At 42.1% G+C, this 17,831-nt stretch overlaps 1 long non-coding RNA gene across 1 annotated transcript; it reads right to left on the bottom strand.

Moving 5' to 3' along the window:
- Window positions 1-1,816: 1,816 nt before the first annotated feature.
- On the bottom strand, window positions 1,817-17,249 carry LOC146404983 (uncharacterized). Its single transcript, XR_014842614.1, has 3 exons — window positions 17,080-17,249; window positions 10,051-10,155; window positions 1,817-1,895 (listed from the first exon to the last, which is right to left on the bottom strand). It is a non-coding gene; the product is annotated as an uncharacterized LOC146404983 (long non-coding RNA).
- Window positions 17,250-17,831: the final 582 nt, after the last annotated feature.

Below are 17,831 nucleotides of genomic sequence, written 5' to 3'. Positions count from 1 at the left end.
CACCTTCCTAAGTACCAAACGGAGGGATCCTAGAGACCAAGTGTTTCATATCCACTTGGAGGTTCCACGGTTAGTTTAGAGGGCAGCGGGAAGCAGGATCCCCACGTCCCTGGAGGTAAGCTTTCTCTTGCCAGGCCACTCCCTTGGGGGCCTGGGAGTTGTTCTTTGTATGCTCACATGACAGTTATTTTCCTTGTGGCTGACTCACCTCATGGACCATGAACCTGTCCTGTGTAGGTTTCTGAAAAATACCTGCTTCTATGCACTCCAGCCCGGCCACTGGCATATGACCCAGGGCATCACCTGGTTCCTAAATTTGGCAGCAGGATCATCTGGAGAACTTTCCAAAAATAGATTCCATAACCCCATCTTCATTCTGCTGAATTTGAATGAAAAATTGAATATGGGAATGTATTTGTTTTAGAAAAAATAACCCCACACTTTCCAAGTGACTTCTATTATCAGCCGCTCGGATTGCCTTCCCTAAAACCTCCCTGTCCAAGCCTGGCTTTAGTACAGACAAGAGGAAAGACACTCGTGGTCTGATCAAGTATCAACTATCAGAAGGAAAACCTAAGTACTCTGTCTGCCAGGTAGCAGATGGCAACGTCGGGATGCTATTTTGAAAGATTCAAACACTGACCCAGTTTCTAGTCCAGACTTAGGGAGAAGGGCATCATATCTCCACCTTCAAAAGATGCTGAAGAGGCTGGGATCCTCCTTGGCTAAGGCCCCTTATTCCATACTTTTTTTTTTTTATTTTTTGGACATAGTGACTATTTTATTTTTGTATATAATGATTTTTATATTTTCCATTATAGCAGGTTTACTACAGTAGAAAATTGACAGAACTCTGTACACCATACTCATTTTTAATGTGCCTTGGATTATCATCCTAGTAATGTGTAAAAATATACTTGTTAAAAAATAAGCACAGTCCAGGTGTAAGAGACGTACATGACTCTTTCCACCACCCCAACTCTTCTCACTCCAAGTTAACCAATTTACTAAAATGTTTCTATGTCTGTATACACCCTTGTATGCTTATGTCAGGGGGAGAGAAAGAAAAATAGAGAAAGGGAGGGAGGAGTCAGAAGGAAAAGAGGGGAGAGAGAGGGAAGGAAAGGGGAGAGGGGAGAGAAAGAAAAGGGGGTGAATATGCAACTTTGCTAATTCACTCAATTTTTTCACATCTTAGTTTCTTTACCTAGAAATTGATGGCAGCACCTTCCTTATGGGGCTCTTAGAAGAATCTGTTGAATTGACATGTGTAAAGCTCTCAGACTAGTGTCTGAGAGAAAGCAAGCACCAGTTAAAAAACAAACATACACTTACACTTTCAATACACAATACCTAGGTTTATAACGTGTAGTTTTCCACTTAATATTTACCTTGGAGCTCTGGATATGATGTACACACAAATATACTCTAATTTTTTGACTATTGCATAATATCATATGTTATGGATAGCCTATAAGGTATTTAATAACATCCTTTGATGGGTTATTGTGTTATCCTGAAGCACCAATATTTTTTAAATACTTCAGTAAACAGTGAGAAAAATACAAGTACTCTTCCTTGCACAAGTCGGAAAAAAGATATTGTGGAATAAAGAGTTGAATTGTTAGGTGGATATGCAGATTCCCAGATGTGAGCCTTAATGTTCAATGTCTCTCCAAAGCTGCCCCCTTTTACCCTGGGCAGCAGGATGTGCAGTTCCCCCTTATGGTAATAAATGCTGGATATTACAAACTTAAAAAAAAACCTCTACTAATGGGAGGTGATGGGAGGAGAATGACAATTTATTTTTGCTTTACCTTCAGACAGAAAAGTCAGGGAGCAGGGATCAGCCTTCTCTCCGGACGGTGGGAAAGGCCACCGCTTGACCTGTGGGGCTGTTGGAGAGTGAAATGTGAAACAGGTGATTCTCAATGACAGTATGAATACATACTAAGCATGCATTCATTTTATTTCTTTTCATTCAACTTGAACCTTATTTTCAGCATTTAATTTTGAATATGGTAACCTCCCAATATGCTACAAAAATGAATAAGTTACAAAATTGTATCCAAATCCGAAACAAAAACAAAACCTTTTTTTTTTTTTTTTTCTTTTTACAGCTGCACCTGTGGCATGTGGAAGTTCCCAGGCTAGGGGCAAATTGGAGCTGCAGCTGCCAGCCTACACGACAGCCACGGCATCACTGGACCTGAGCCGCATCTGTGACCTATGCCTTATCTTGCAGCAATGCTGGATCCCATTAAGCGAGGCCAGGGATCAAACCTACATCCTCATGGATACTAGTTGGGTTCTTAACCTACTAAGCCAAAATGGGAACTCCCCCAATTTCTTCTTGGGGATGAATAGATTTGTATATAGAGAGATGTAGATATAGATAGATATATACAATATTACTAGCTTGCACTTCCTTTGAAGAAGCTCATAGGATCTAGTTAATGATGTTTTCCTGTACTTTGTTTTTAACTGATGCTCACTCTAAGTGGCAGCTGTGGGGTATGCCCAGCAACACTGACGTACACCCCAGGACTTCAGGTACATCCTGTACATTCACTTTATTTCTCTGAACCTTACTTTCTGTATTTATTATGTATATATTTCTATATGAATATTCCTTTATATATTTAAGGTATAATGTGTCTCAAAGGAATTGTGAAGATTGACAAAATAAGCATCTTTCATTTACAGTTATTACATAATATTGGCTATATTCCCCATGTTGTGCAATACATTCTTGAGACTTATACCCAATAGTTTGCGCCTCCCCTCCCCCACCCCGATGTTGCCCCCGTCACTTGTATCTACTAGTTTTTCTCTATACCTCTGAGTTTGCTCTTTTTTTTATTGTATTTGCTAGTTCGTTGTGTCTTTTCGATTCCACGTATGTGCAATCATATAGTATTTATCTTTCTCTATTTGACCCACTTCGCTTAGCCTAATGCCTTCTAAGTCCATTCATATTGCTGCAAGTGGCAAATTTTCATTCTTTTTTGTGCCTGAGCAGTATACCATTGTATATATGTACCACATCTTCTTTATCCATTCATCTGTTGATGGAAACTTAGGTTGTTTCCATATCTTGGCAATCGCAAAGAATGCTGCTAAGAACGTTGGTGTGCATGCATATTTTGTAACAACTGCAAATGGAAAGTACCTTTAAAATTGTATCAAAAAAGAATATTCGGTGTAATATAGTAAGAATCAAAAGTTGGAAACAACTCAAGGGTCCTCCAATTAAGAAACGATAAAAAAGAGATGTGTTAAAAGGAAATGAGCACCTCACTGATAAGTGTGTGTGAAACATTACTCCGTTCAGATCTTAGTGACAGATACAGTTCACAGGCTCAGGTGACTTGCTGTAGGTCACACTGAAGGTTAAGGACAACACTAGACGAGAGCACAGGACACCTGACTTGTAGAGAAGAGCTCATGTCATCAAGCTACACCCTTGGAAAGCTGTTCTGCGTGCGAAAATGCACAAGACCAGCAGGCACATTTCTTGCCTCTGTCCTTCTGAATCTAACCATTCAGGATATAACTGCAAACCACACTTGCAATTTTAGGATGAAAACCTATCTTGGCATAATTATGTTTATACAAAGAAATTTAATGATTATCATGAAAACAAATGGAAAACCCAAGTTCTAATAATTATATTACAATTAAGTTAAAACCTCAGAAAGACCTCATCAGATGAGAAATGCTCATGGTTCTAGATTAAAAGCACAGCCTCTGACCTTGAGGTGCATGTGTGCCTGTGTGCATCTGTACATAGACGGAGATTTACCACCTGCTGGAACTAAGACCAGATAAGGAGACTTGGCTCTTCCTCTACAACTTTTCCTTTAAAACCCAGTCCGAATTTTAAGCAGAAATGCAACTCATGTTTCCCTGGGGAATTGTTTCTTGATGTTAGCCAAATTGAACACTAGATGTCACTGCGTTGCAACAAAATTTGGGTCTTGAATGCATTTTTCTGTGGTTGGAAATAACGTGTTCCTTAGGGAGGGGGGAAAAGGGTGAGATGTCTTTAAAATGGATCTGTCTTTCTTGGTAGTCTTTTAAATATTCATTTGGGCAATGCATTATAGGGTTTATTTATATCAAGAGAATTTTATTTCAAGTAAACACATGCATAAATATATGTATATCTTATATTTTAGCAATTTCAAGGGTCACATTGTAATATCCAGTTTTCTTCATGAGTTTGTGCCAAATTGAGAGTAACTCAGACCCCAAATCGCAAGACAAAGACTCCCAGGCTCCTCCTTTCAGCCTCAATCTCTCTCCTGATATCCCTGAAGTGATGACATTTCATAGGCACCACAGACCCATCATCTTCAGTGTCTTCTGGTCACCTGCTTCCCATCTCCCTAATCCCTAATCGAGGTGAGACCAGAATACCAACTTCATGATATAAACTATCTGAATGAGTTTCACCTTTTCTGCTCAAGTATCAAGTCCAGTGTCACCAAGATCTGACTGTAATCTCTAAAGTCCTAACAAGATCCTATCTGAAATCTTCTCACTGCCTTAGTTTGGAAATGCATCTGTAAAAAATACCATTGTTGTAACATCGATCTCCTAGCCAGTTTCACAGATTTGGGTCGTACCGTCTTCATTCAAGGAAACAAATCAAAATGAAAGTGCACCACCACCCTAGATCTAAACCGAGACGCCTCCCCATTGGCTACGGAAGCGGATCCAAGCTCCCAGCACCCATGGCCTTGGCAGGCTAATCACCATCTTGACGTTTGTTTGTCTTTGAGGCATTCTTCTATTTGATAAAGCCTAAGCCTGTCTAGGCTCTGCTGCTCCTGCCTAGAAAATCTTCAGTTCTCTCTCTTACTGGGTAATCTGCTGTTGAAAACCCAACTCCAGTGTCTGTTCGTCTGGGCAGGCTTCATTATGGCTCCCCCAATTTTTGCACCCCTCATTCTGATTATTTCTATGTATTTCTATTTTTCTTTTAGTTCATGCATATATCATGGGAAATGGTGATGTCTCTTCCTCTTGTTATCTTGGTAACACTTCATATAAGGTAGGTCGGTGAATGAACAAATGACGTTTTTATGTGACATCTGATTCTTTCCTCTAATTTTGAATTTATTAATTAAAATTTAACAGAATGTTCAAGTGGAAATTTCAGTTGAGGCACTAACAGATCAACAGATATCATATTCCAGCATGAGGTACAGGAACTCGAGGCTGGATTTCAGAGAGAAGAAGAAAAAACCAAGGTGTGACTCAGCACCCCTCACCCATCTGATGATCTGAAGGGTTTGGAAGAAGCTGGGGGGTGGGGGCAAGATTTTTCTGGTGTGAGTTTTGAGTACCATGAGGAACAAGGGCTTTCTCTCCTCTTTCAGGTCAAAGAAAAGGTGCTTTAAGAAAGTCGCTCAGAAGCCTGGCTATCTGTGGTTTATATTTTGGCAGACATGGTGAGCTAGTGTCTGCCTCCCTCCTGAAAGATGCTAAGTATGAGCAAAGGGGAGACAGTCACCATGGTGAGCTTCTGAAGAGAAGCTTGACCATTTGGGTGAAAATATGTGATTATTCCCCACAGACTTGGCATGAGCCATTAGCAAGAGACCAGATATGTGTTAGACTCGCTGCTTACAGGGGTAAGAGAGCTGATGACTTGGTTGGGAGAAAGGAAGTTAAGTGGCCATTGGGATGGAGCATGGATCAGGAAACTGCTGTCTCCCAGCTCCTCTGCGCTCATTCCATACTCAGCTCTGTGATGTTGGGGCTGTGGCTCCAGACCATCTTTCTGCTTTGCCAGGGTTCCTTGATCCCTTCTGCCCAAGGGGCTACCAGGGGCAACTGCAAGCCTGGAGGAGGGACAGGGTGTCGTCTTTCTCTTTGCACACCTTTCATATCAGCAGCTGATTAGCAATGCTGCTTCCTCCTTGCAGTGCCTGCTGAGCAGCACTTTATCTCACTTTCTGGTTTTGTCCACATTTCTAGAACCAGCCTCATCATTCCCTCTCCCTAAGCAGCACTCCCTCTTCCAAGGTCTGAGCCCCAGCTCCTGGGACTTCCCTCAAGTTCTTGAGCCATCAGCACCAGTGGGCAGCACCTCCTCATAGGACTGGGCTCCAGCTCTGGAAAAATCTTCCTCTAAGCTTCCATGTTCCTAGAATCCCAATCTCTTTCCTTGTTCCTAGACACAGGGCAGGTAACCACCCGCTATGCTGACTGCCACAGCGGGAGGACTCCAATTTCCTTTGATGCCTTTATGTTGCCTGATGCCTGCCTAATCCAATCCCTAGATTAAATTCTCTCTGTTAAAATAACTATTGTGTTTCTGCTTTCCTGATTCTGATTGATCAAGGGAATCCGGAGAACTGAGGTATGAATCCTCCAAGGCAAGGAAAGATTTCAAAGCCTCCCACAAAATCACCCAGGGAGAAAAGATCAGCCCCAAACACCTTTTGGGCCAGAGCGTGTAGACACCAGCTTCAGAGTGAATTCAACTAAGAACTCTCATCACCTCCCAACTCCCTTCCTCAACTCCCCAGTCCTGAAGGAGCCAGGAATTAGAGTCCACAGCATGAGGGGCAGGTGGCAGCATGCAGGCCTAGCTGCAGGTGATACCTTCATGTCACTTATTACTACATGGGGGTGGACACAGCTGGGCCTTAAACACTATGTTGTTTTTAATTATATCAAAGAAACTGATTTTTTTTTTCACTTAAAAATGCCCTGCTCCCACCCAGATATAAAGATTTTGGCCTTAAATGTCATCTTAGAACAAAAGAACCAGTCTACAGAGAGGTTTAAGGGTACAGGGGACCCCCACACAGCCCCCCCTACTATTACACTCCTGGTGTGTAGACACACAAGTACATGAACAATGCAGCGATAGAGTAAGCTGGGAACTGCAGGCAAGCCTGAGGTTTGAACAGCTCTGGGTACTGGAGCTGACAGGAAAGCAATTGCATTTCTATTTTCTCCATTAGCCTACAGCTTCTGCCCTGCTTAGCCAGTGCCCTGTGTCACATGTTCTTAGGGATTAGAGGACTGGATTGGAGCATTTATCATATAACAGCATTTATCATCCACCTGCCTGCCTACACTTCTGGACTGGAAAAAACTCCCTAGGATAAAGGTGTTTGTTCACCACATCTTCCTAGCAGAAGACACAAGGTCTGACAAATGTCTGGTCATTAATACACACTTGTTAAGTGATGAGTCATAGCTGAGGCTTGTGGAAAGAAAGACAGAGACAGACCACCTAATTCTCTTTGGGGCACCTGGGGGTGGGAATCAGAAAACTGGGCAGAGTGTGGACACTGAATTTTCTTTGGGGACATTTTCTTGTGGGGGTGGGCTGGTGGCTAAGGAAGTGCACTGCCAGAAACAGTGAGGGGTCAGGAGACTGCAACCCCAGGGCAGGTGCAGGGAGGCCAGGGGTCCTGGTGCCATGCGTGGGACTTCACTTTCCTGCAGGAGATGGGTCAGAAGGATCAAGATGCCCAGGCACCCTATTTTCATCGATCTTTCAGTTCATTCTCGGCTCTTGGCCTGGGGACCCCAGAGGGAACAGCATCCCCAGCCGCCTGTGCCCTTCCAGCAGCTCCTTGCTCAGAGTGCGGCTGGCCCTCTTTCTCTGCCCTCTCTCCGGAACTGTTTTTTCTCCCCTGCTCTCTGAAAGCCTTATTGATTTCTCAAAGTCAACTCAGCAGCCCACGGTTTCCTCAACCCCCGGAGCAGCTTGCATTTCCTCTGACGTGGCCTCTGTCTTCTCCCCTCCCCAGGAGCCCTGGGGTTTTTACATTTCAAATACTTGACAGCTGGGTGAACTTCTGCTTCCGCCAGAAGAAGGACTCTTTGCTTTTCACAATGGTCTGCCAGTGGCGCCCGGGCTATTTTCTCTCCAGCTGTGAGAGAGGCTTTTTCAGATGACTCGGAGAAGCTGCTGTCCAGCTGCGGCACCTCGCCCTCTCACAGGGCCCTGCATTTTAATCAGTGGCCTCTCACAGCCTCATTTGTGGGGCTGACGCAGATGCATCCCTCCCCCCAGCTCGCCGAGCCTCCCCCTGGCCTTCCGCTCAGCTTGGGCAGGTGAGCCCAGCACTGACATCACTGCAGGTGTGCGCTCCACGTGCCCCCTGCCCCGTTCAGCCAGGTCCATCTTGGTTGGTGCCCTCAGGTGTCTTCCCAACCCCCAGCTTCTCTCTGAGCCTACTGTAAAGTAGTAGAGCCTCTGGCATATTGCTTAAATCCAGAAATCTGTATACACTGGAGAAAAACACTGGACACTCTGAGAATGACAAATGAATTCAGATAAACTTGCGTGGACGTCCCTGATTCTGTCTGCAGATGGATGGCTTTTGGAAAAACCCAGCTTCTACCCACACACCTCCCTGCATTCCCTGCCTGGTGCTTTTTTGGCACCTGGCCCCTGTTTTGGAGAACTTTTTCTGTGTCATACAACTGACCCTGCCTGTTGAATCTTATCCATCTTCTAGTCCTGGCTTACATGGCCCTGCCTTCCAAACATCTCTTTGGACAGCCAAGGTGCCTGGCCATGGTATTTTGCTTCTTTTTCATAGACTAGCAAGGATTCACCCTCACTCCGTTTTCACTAGGTGTCAAGTGGGAATGCCTTTCAGGTGCATTCATCTCATAGTCCCCTCAACACTGAGGTTGGTACAAATCATTCTTTTACACACAGAACTAAGGCACAGAGAGACCTGCCAGTGTTGGCCAAGGGCTGACAGGGCCACACTTGGTGCCACGCAGTCATGCTCCCTCCTCTGCCTTGTCTAGTGCAAGGCATGTGGCTTATCTCCGTCCTAGTCCAGAAGCTTCCTGAGAACTGGAGCCCAGTACCATTCATCGCTGTGTGCCCTGCAGTGCCTGCCCTTGCAGATATGGGGGAGTAAAAGGGACCGAAATGGGCAGCATCCACCCCATAACCTGAACTTCCTGGCAGGGATTTGGTGTAAGCCAACCAGCCATCCAGCATGGATGGTTTTAACAGCTCCATTTTTTTATGGTAAATAATATTCGAGTTGGACTGGGAAGTAGGAAGAAGGAATATGTATTACAGCTCCTATTCCTCGAAGAGGACATGGGGGGGGAAGGGCTGGACTGGGTGTTGGGGTTGACATATGCACTGCGGTACATGGAATGACTGGCCAATGGGGACCTGCTGTACAGCCTGGGGACCTCTACCCAATATTCTGTGATCATCTATATGGGAAAATAATTTGAAAAATAAAATGGATATGCGTATATGTATAACTGAATCTGTTGTACAGCAGAAATTATAACAATGTAAATCAACTCTATTTCAATAAACTTAAATGGCACAGAGAACAGAGGAAAAAATGGGGAAAAAAATGAAACTCCGATTCCTTCTACTTGTTCCTTGTATTGATCTCTTTCTTGGGCTACTCTCACAGCTGGTTTCTTCAAGGGATGATAGAGGGATATGAACTCAATTGCCTCCCCCCTCCCCTTCTCGTCTGCAGGGGTGCATTCACAGGCTGGGAGGCCTGGGGGACTTTCTCTTATTTCAACATTGTTTTCATACTTCCAAAACTTATTTATTCACCACAACTAGTGAGACAATTATGATTACCCATAATTTAAAAACAAAGAATAGAGGTAAAAGAGTTAAAATATTTATTAAAAACAGAGAAGGACACAGACTCCTGCTAACACACCGGAGGTCTCAAACTCATGGTCCTAATTTACCCTGGGGAAGTGTTATGCTTGGCTCACAAGAGATCTTCTTTCATGAAGTTATATTAATTAAAAATATCTTGAAATGAGTTACATTTCAAAAGCGCAGATTTCCAATCTTCCTCAACAAATATCTGAAGATCGGGTAACACTGGACTTTCATTTTTGTAGAGCAATGATCTGTTTATACCAATTCATCTCTGACCACTGTATTCTAAGGTGAGCTCTCCCAAGTGCCAATGTCCTTCACCAGCCTATTGTACTAATTCACAATAACTTTTGAGCTCCTGAAAGCCTTGACTTTGCTTGAAAAAGCTTTTAAAAATACCATACCTGTCACTGAAACAGTCCGTGATATGAAAACAGCCATCTCTAAGGAATGGTTGCAAGGCATCTTTCAATCAGAATATGTGGTCCATATCTCTTGAGCTCTGATATCTGACATGAATTTCAAAGATTAGGCAGGTTATTTCAGGGATCTAAAGATGGTTAAACATTAGAAATCCCATTAATTATTAGGAAATCACATAATCATTTCCATAGATGCAGAAAAATTATGATAAAATTCAGCTCTCTCTTTCACGGTAAAAGATCCCTAAGAGTGGTAATGAAGATTTTAGCCATGGAAATATGAAAAGAAAAAAAGGAAATAAATGAGTTATTAAGATTTAAGTAAGAGAGCATTCCCATTGTGGCTCAGCGGGTTAAGAGCCCGACTTAGTTTCTGTGAGAGTGCAAAAGCTCGATCCCTGGCCTCACTCAGTGGGTTAAAGGATATGGTGTTACCTCAAGCTGTGGTGTAGGTCACGTCTTGGATGTGGTGTTGCCGCACCTACGGTGTAAATAGGCAGCTGAGCTCCAATTTGAGCTTTAGCCTTTGACCCAACTTCCATATGCCACAAACACTGCCCTGATAAGAAAACACACACACACAACACATAAATATACACATATATATATATACACACACACATACATACGAAATAAAATAAAGGTCTATACAGAGAATTCAATATAATCTACGAACTATTACTTTACATATTCAATTCATCTATTCAAAAAATACATATTCAGCATGAGAGTGGCTATTATTCTAGATATAGCAGATATGGCAATGGGTGTCACAGAAAGTTTTGCTCTTGTGGAACCAATCCTTTATTTAAAAATATATTTATAATTTGCCTGATGACGATAAGTGGTCTAGAGAACTATCGAGCATAAAAGCCAATTGATACATATTGAGGGTTTTGAGCAAAGTGTAATTTGTCTGACTGGATTACCCCATCTTCTCTGCTAAAAAGTAGAAGGTGGTCCATACAGTGGCATGGAATCAATTAGGAGGATGTGGCAATAATCTGGGGGAGAAATGTCTCTGGCTTGGACCAGAGGTGAAGTTGGAGGTGTGAGGTACGTTTACTCCAAAGGAAGAACTGATTGGCTTTGTAGGAGTTACCATGTGGTACATGAGTTCTTAGTTTAAAAACTCAAAAAATGGAATTTCCATTTACTAAGATCTTGAAGATCGTAGAAATCAGTAGGTTTGGAGGAGGTTGGGGACCAGGGACTTGGTTTTGCGTGTGTTAGTTTTGGATACTGAAGTAGTCCTTTTGGGTCAGTCTTATGCTGTCGTAACAAAAACTGATCTCGATGGTTTAAATCCTAAGTTCACAGCCCACTGACACCATGCCTGTTGTAGACTGAACACTCCTCCAGGACAACTGCCTTTTATGTCGTGATTTAGTGACGTAACTCTGCCATTTCCTCTCGTGGTCTCTTCACACTCACTGCTTAAGGAAGGAAAAGGTGGGAGAAGGGCAGGGTCTCACCACTGCCTCCACTTGTGCGTGTGCAGTGGACGCACTGGTCTATCACCCCACATTCCCTGTGAGGTCTGGAGGAAGCGTTGTCCCTGTTCTTCTAGAGTCGGGTGCTAATGGATCACCCCCAAATCTTGTCCCATGAATTGCTCCTAGAAGGAGAACTGTCTAGCCTAAGGAAATGTCTTCTTCCTGAAGGCAGCCCACTCCTAGTGACAGTTGACATGAAGCTCTTGACTCAGTTGAGAACAATTGTGACAGTTCACCCAACTCTAGGATCCTCGGATGCTTTGTTGTAACTGCATCACAGTCAAGTTTTCCCTCTGCCCATTTCTTCTCCCCTTAGTCCCTTATAGGTGAGTGTCCACAGCCCTAGCCCCAACAACCTCCACCCTCAAAACTCTGCAACTCCGTGTCCTAGGGAAACTGAAGACATGTGACCTATTCCTTATTTTCTCATGAGGAAAGAGTCATGTCATCCCATCTCAGCAAAAGTGTGAACAAAAGATACAGTGTGTGTGCCTGGAAGATGGACACGGTGGTGAGCATGTACCGTATCCATTAAATGTCCCTTTCAAATGGAGAGTTTAGGGCTACTGTCTGGACTGGAGATAGTAATCACGGGTGATATTTAAAGACAAATACCAAATGGCATTCTCTAATAAGTGAGGGCAGGTACAGAAAAGGCGGAGTTTGAGGATGGGGCTCTGGATCTGTCGCCCTTTAGAAATCTAAGACATGGGGAGCTCCTGTTGTGGCTCATTGGAAACAAACCCAACCAGCATCCATGAGGTGTGGGTTTGATCCCTGGCTTCGCTCAGTCGGTGTTACCGTGAGCTGTGGTGTAGGTTGCAGACACGGCTTGGATCTGGCATTGCTGTGACTGTGGTATAGGCTGGCAGCTATAGATCTGATTCAAGCCCTCGCCTGTGAAATTCCATACGCCATGGGTGTGCCCCCCAAAAAAAGAAAGAAAGAAAAGAAAAGAAAACGAAAAAAGAGATCTAGGAGATGAGAAAGAACCAGGAAAGGAGTCTGAGACATTAAGGATGTGCATAGTCTATGCTTCAGCAAACTCCTCAGAAATTCTCACCCTTGAACATGAGAAAATATGTACATTAACGGATAGTGAAGTATTTCTCTCTTTTTAAAATACAGAATAATGGAAACAGCCAAGTACCCATCAACACATGGAAGATAAATTGTAGCCAGAATTATGAGGTGGTATAGAATTTAGCCATTAGAATAGATGGCATTGAATCGTGTCCTTAATAAGAATACATCTCAAAAAGCCTAAGGTTGGGCAGAAACAGCAGGTTTCACCATCATACAGGTAACAAGATCCCATTTATAGGAAGTTTGAAAACATTCAGAACAACACCTTGTACTGCTTTTGCATGCCCATCTGCATAACAATAACACGTCATTTGGAATGTAGTGCAGTCTGCAGGGTGGAAGGGACTGGACAGGTCTGCACACTGATGTATGCACGTTGTCTTCTGCTGTTATTGTAATCCCCGAATACTTTATGTGCAAAGACATCTTCCTATCTTGCTATTCTAAAGCACATAAAATGTTAATAAAACCAGCTAAGTGTCTTATGTAATAACAGATGGTAAAATCATTGATGACCAGAACCTTTGATTCACTTGGCTATCGCCAAAGCATCATCATCAGATCATAGCAGTATAATATGATTACATTCATAATGTAATATTGCTTTAGCCTACACTGTGACCAGAACTGTGCTACATCTTCCATAAGCATTATTGCACTCAATCCTTACAGTTGTCCCAGAATAGAGATGAATATTACCCTATGTTGCAGATGAGGAAACTGATGCCTAGAAAAAATAAATTAACCCCATGTCTCACAGCTAACAAGTGGCAGAACCAGAATTTGACCCATCTAACCTTAATCTTAAAGAAAATATTCTCATTTGCAATACTCCTCCTCTCTGCTCAGTATGAGACTCAGTTATCATCTATTAAATGGAAGTGAGCCAGAACTGTGGGGGCTTAGAGAGGACAGTGGCAACAGCAATGGCCCTGCTTCTCTCCTGCCTGGAGGATGGAACCCTAGGGTGGCAAAACTTGCAGGATCCAGTCTTCTTCCCCAAGTTCTAGGGGCGACAAACCCATTACTATTCTGTTTCTATTCATTCTGCGTATCTCTTGGTAACAAGGAGTCGCAGTTCCCACGTTTCTTCTTCTGGGGAGATTAATTCAGTGGAACTAAACTCAAAATCACAGATAGGAATGACCTCAGAGAACTTCATTTCATCCTTCTCAATTTACAAATTGAAAGGAAAGGTCAAAAAAAGTGAAGAGGCTTCTTTGTTAGAAACAGCTTCCTTCCTTACCGGAACTCAGGGGTTTTCCATGCCGTTTGCATGGTAGAATCACCTGGGGAAATTAAACAATTCTGCTCCCCTGGCCTCAGAGCCAGACCCTCTGGGGTGGGACCTGGCTTTGGTCAATGCTTGGTCTTCCTGAGTGTCTCTACTGTAAAGCCATCCTTGAGAACCTCTGCCTTTATGCTTCCTTCTCCTGGCACCTGCTCATACAGATCCCTCATGTAGCTGGGCAGCAAGCAGGGGATGAGGCTTTGCCTCTCATTTTGTCATTAGGAAAGGGGCAAACACTACCCGAGTAGTTTGCTTTTCAAAAACTTTCTGAGGTCCATAGGAAATTCTATTACATACATACGTATTTTATATACATATATATAAATATATATATATGTATATAAAATGATTTTTTTCCATTATAGCTGGTTTACAGTGTTCTGTCAATTTTCCACTTGACTCAGTTACACATACATGTATACATTCTTTTTTCTCACATTATCATGCTCCATCATAAGCGACCAGATCTGGACAAAACTTTCCTTGAAAAAGACACATGCACCCGCATGTTCATTGCAGCACTATTCACAATAGCCAAGACCTGGAAACAACCCAAATGTCCATTGACAGATGATTGGATTAGTGCATATTTTAAGAGGTATAGGAAATGAAATGATAAAGCATTTCTTTTAACAGTTACAAATGGGATGTATTGGAGAGTAACGACAGTTCAGATTTGGATTTTGTTCTGTTTCAGAAACCTGTAGAAGCCTAACTGCAATTATTATGCCTATTTTTTTTTTTTGTCTTTTTGCCATTTCTTGGGCCACTCCCACGGCATATGGAGGTTCCCAGGCTAGGGGTCTAATCGGAGCTGTAGCTGCCGGCCTATGCCAGAGCCACAGCAATATGCCTATTTTTAAAAGGCTGGGTCATCAAACATTTTCTGTAAAGGGGAGATAGTAAATATTTTTTTATGTCCACAGGCCATATAGTTTCTTGCATCTAGTCAACTCTGCCTCTGCATCATGAAAGTATCTATAGATAGAGGCATGAAAATTGACGTGATTGTTTTCTAATAAAATTTACTCAGAAACACCCTTAGGTGGCTGGGTTTGGGCCACTTCCATAGTTTGTCAAACTCTCAAGTGTCATTATGAAATAGACACTGTTGGATAATGATCCAGTTCTTACCAAATGTAATTTAAAAGTGTTTCTCAGATTATGGAGGGTTTCTGAATTAAGAAAATTTGTAAAATGTTGTTTTAATATTTTACTCCTATATTCAAAAAACCCTAGTGAAGAAATGAGCAGTGTTTATTCCAGCATCATGTTTGCACCTTTGCATCTTTTTTATTTTTTTATTTATTATTTATTTATTTTTTGATTTCTTTTTATTTTTTCCATTATAGCTGGTTTACAGCATTCTGTCAATCTAGTCACTTATGATGGAGCATGATAATGTAAGAAAAAAGAATGTATACACCTTTGCATCATTTTAGCACATAGCAACTTTGGTACAATTTAGAAACGTTTCTATTTTTTGTCTTCATAATTTTTTTTTTAATTTAGCAGAAGTGGGCTGCTAAACTCCAGAAACAGTCAAATAACTACTTGGAAAATGGAAAGGCAGTGAACACTACTCATTTCATGATTTCAGTTTTATGTTTGCTTCATTACAGAACATACATACATAAAACTTTCAGCAGAGTTGCATCATCTGAATCATAGTTTTCAGTTTCAGCCCAAACCACTGCCATTTATGAAAGCCTGGGCTTGCTTGATTTAGGTCTTCGAACAAACCTAGAAAAGTAGTTGCTAGAATGAAAGGAATTCTTGGTGTATTCTGAGTATGGCTGTAAGTGGTTGGAAGGAAGGAAAGTGCTTTTCCCTGGCTGGTCCTTCAGCTTCTGAATGCCTATTTGAATTTTAATAGCATCTCTTGGCTACTGAGCACTCTTTAGAAATAGGACTAGGTGCTCTTGTGCTCTGGGTATGACTTCCACTGCCATCCAGCAATGGATAAGATGACTACTCACTTTTATCCTAGTAAAGAGCCACCATCCAAAGGTAAAGGAGTGAATGAAGCCAGAACTTCTCAGGTTGAGTTTTCTGGAAGCATTCCACATGAAATACAACTTTCAAGGCATGGCGAGGGTGGCCCCAAAACACACTACCTGGATTTGAGGGTTTTCAGAGAGCCAGCTACTCACTCACTCAACCCATGTAGGTGAAGCGCAGATCAAAACTGAGGCTGCCATATGGTCAAGTGGAATTTGTGAACAGACTATTAGGTAGGGTCTTACTTATCTGGATCCCAGACCAGACATCTGGATGATTCTCCTGAGTGAAAGGGCAGATTGCAGTAAACTCTCAGCTCAGCCTCATGTCTTACCTTTTTATCCTTATTGTCACTTCTGTATATATTACGGCAAATTTTTTTTTTTCTGTGCCATGGCATGTTAAATTTCCTGAGCCAAGGATCAAACCCATGCCACAATAGTGACCTGAGACACAGCAGTGGTGATGCTGGGTCTTTAACCTGCTGATCCATGGAGGAATTCCCATCGTGGCAATTTTCATTTATATTTTCTCTTCTGGTTCTTTTAACCAATAGAGGTCGAGGGATGATTATTTTTAGACAAAATTGTTTTTATAATTAAATCTTTCATTTTATCTCCATGATTAATTCTAGACATGTAAAATTAGATAAAGTGAAACTGTGAGTCCATCCATATAGTGCTGTGTAAGCCATAGGATCTAGAGTTATATAAACTTGGGTTCCAATCTAGTTTTTTTAATCACTTATGAAATATAGAACTTTTGGAAATTAATTCTTTGAGGCTTGGTTTGATTACCCAAATATGGGAATATCAGCATAACAGCCCGTATGATTTCTGTGCAGCAGTCAAGTATTATGGGTTATGTTCTTGGGCCCTGGCAGATAGTAGTTGCTCAGTAAAGGAAGATGGTGATGAAGGAGATGATGAAGATGACAGCCATGACAATGACCTCTCTGAAAGATGGGCTTATCCTGCCTAGCATAAAGGCAAAGGATAATGAGAGAATAGACTGGCAAATATCATGATGTCTGAGTCTCTTTTTCATCAGCTTTTTTCAGAATATGGTATAGGATGACTTTCCAGAGTGATGGACACAAGCATGTTCACAGTAAAGGGTAACGAAAAACCCACTTACCACTAAGTGTAGGTGGTTCTGTTTTGCATAATCTTGGTGATCCCTCCCTCCTTTCCTCCTTCTAAAATCATTGACCATCAAGAAGCAAATGTCCAACCAATTTATTGGATACCTTGGCAGCAGGAGTAAGAGATTTGATCATTTGTTGTTGTTTCAGTGCCAGGAGCCCAATCACCCAGCCATGAGCTCTTGGTTAGAGGATTCTTAGGGCTTTTAAAGTCTTATGATTGGCTCAGTTAACAACTCCAAAAGGTCTAACCATCGTGTGAAATGTACATTTCCTGTGAACTGTACCTTGGCATGTGTGCACATCGATTTTGCTGAGGGCTAAAAGAAACGTGTTGGTGCTTAAAGGAAAAACCTTCTGCTTCAAAGAGTAGAAAGGGTTATATAATTAGTGGCATTTTCCAGCAAGAAAATTTATTTATTCTTTCTAAAAATTTTTATCAAAGTATAGTTAATTTACCAGGCTGTGATGAAATCTGCTGTACAACAAAATGACCCAGCCATATATACACATATATCCATTCTCTCTGATTATTTTCCCACATAGATTATCACGGAATATTGAGTAGAGTTCTCTGTGCTATACAGCAGGTCCCCATGGACCAGTCATTCCTATATCTCAGTGTGCATATGCCAGACACAAACCCCTGTGCATCCCTCCCACCTTCCCCACCAGACCCCTTTGGTAACCACAAGTTTCTCAAAATCTGTGAGTCTTTCATTTTTTTTAGATTCCACATATCATG

The sequence above is a fragment of the Sus scrofa genome, chromosome 3 (genome assembly GCF_054392235.1).
Source record: "Sus scrofa isolate SSC_HxYL_T2T_F1_AM1 chromosome 3, Sscrofa_HxYL_maternal_Yorkshire_Landrace_v2.0, whole genome shotgun sequence".
Classification (NCBI taxonomy): Eukaryota; Metazoa; Chordata; class Mammalia; order Artiodactyla; family Suidae; genus Sus; species Sus scrofa.
The sequence above is the reverse complement of the archived record's forward strand: the minus strand, read 5'-3'. Positions and strand labels throughout refer to the sequence as shown.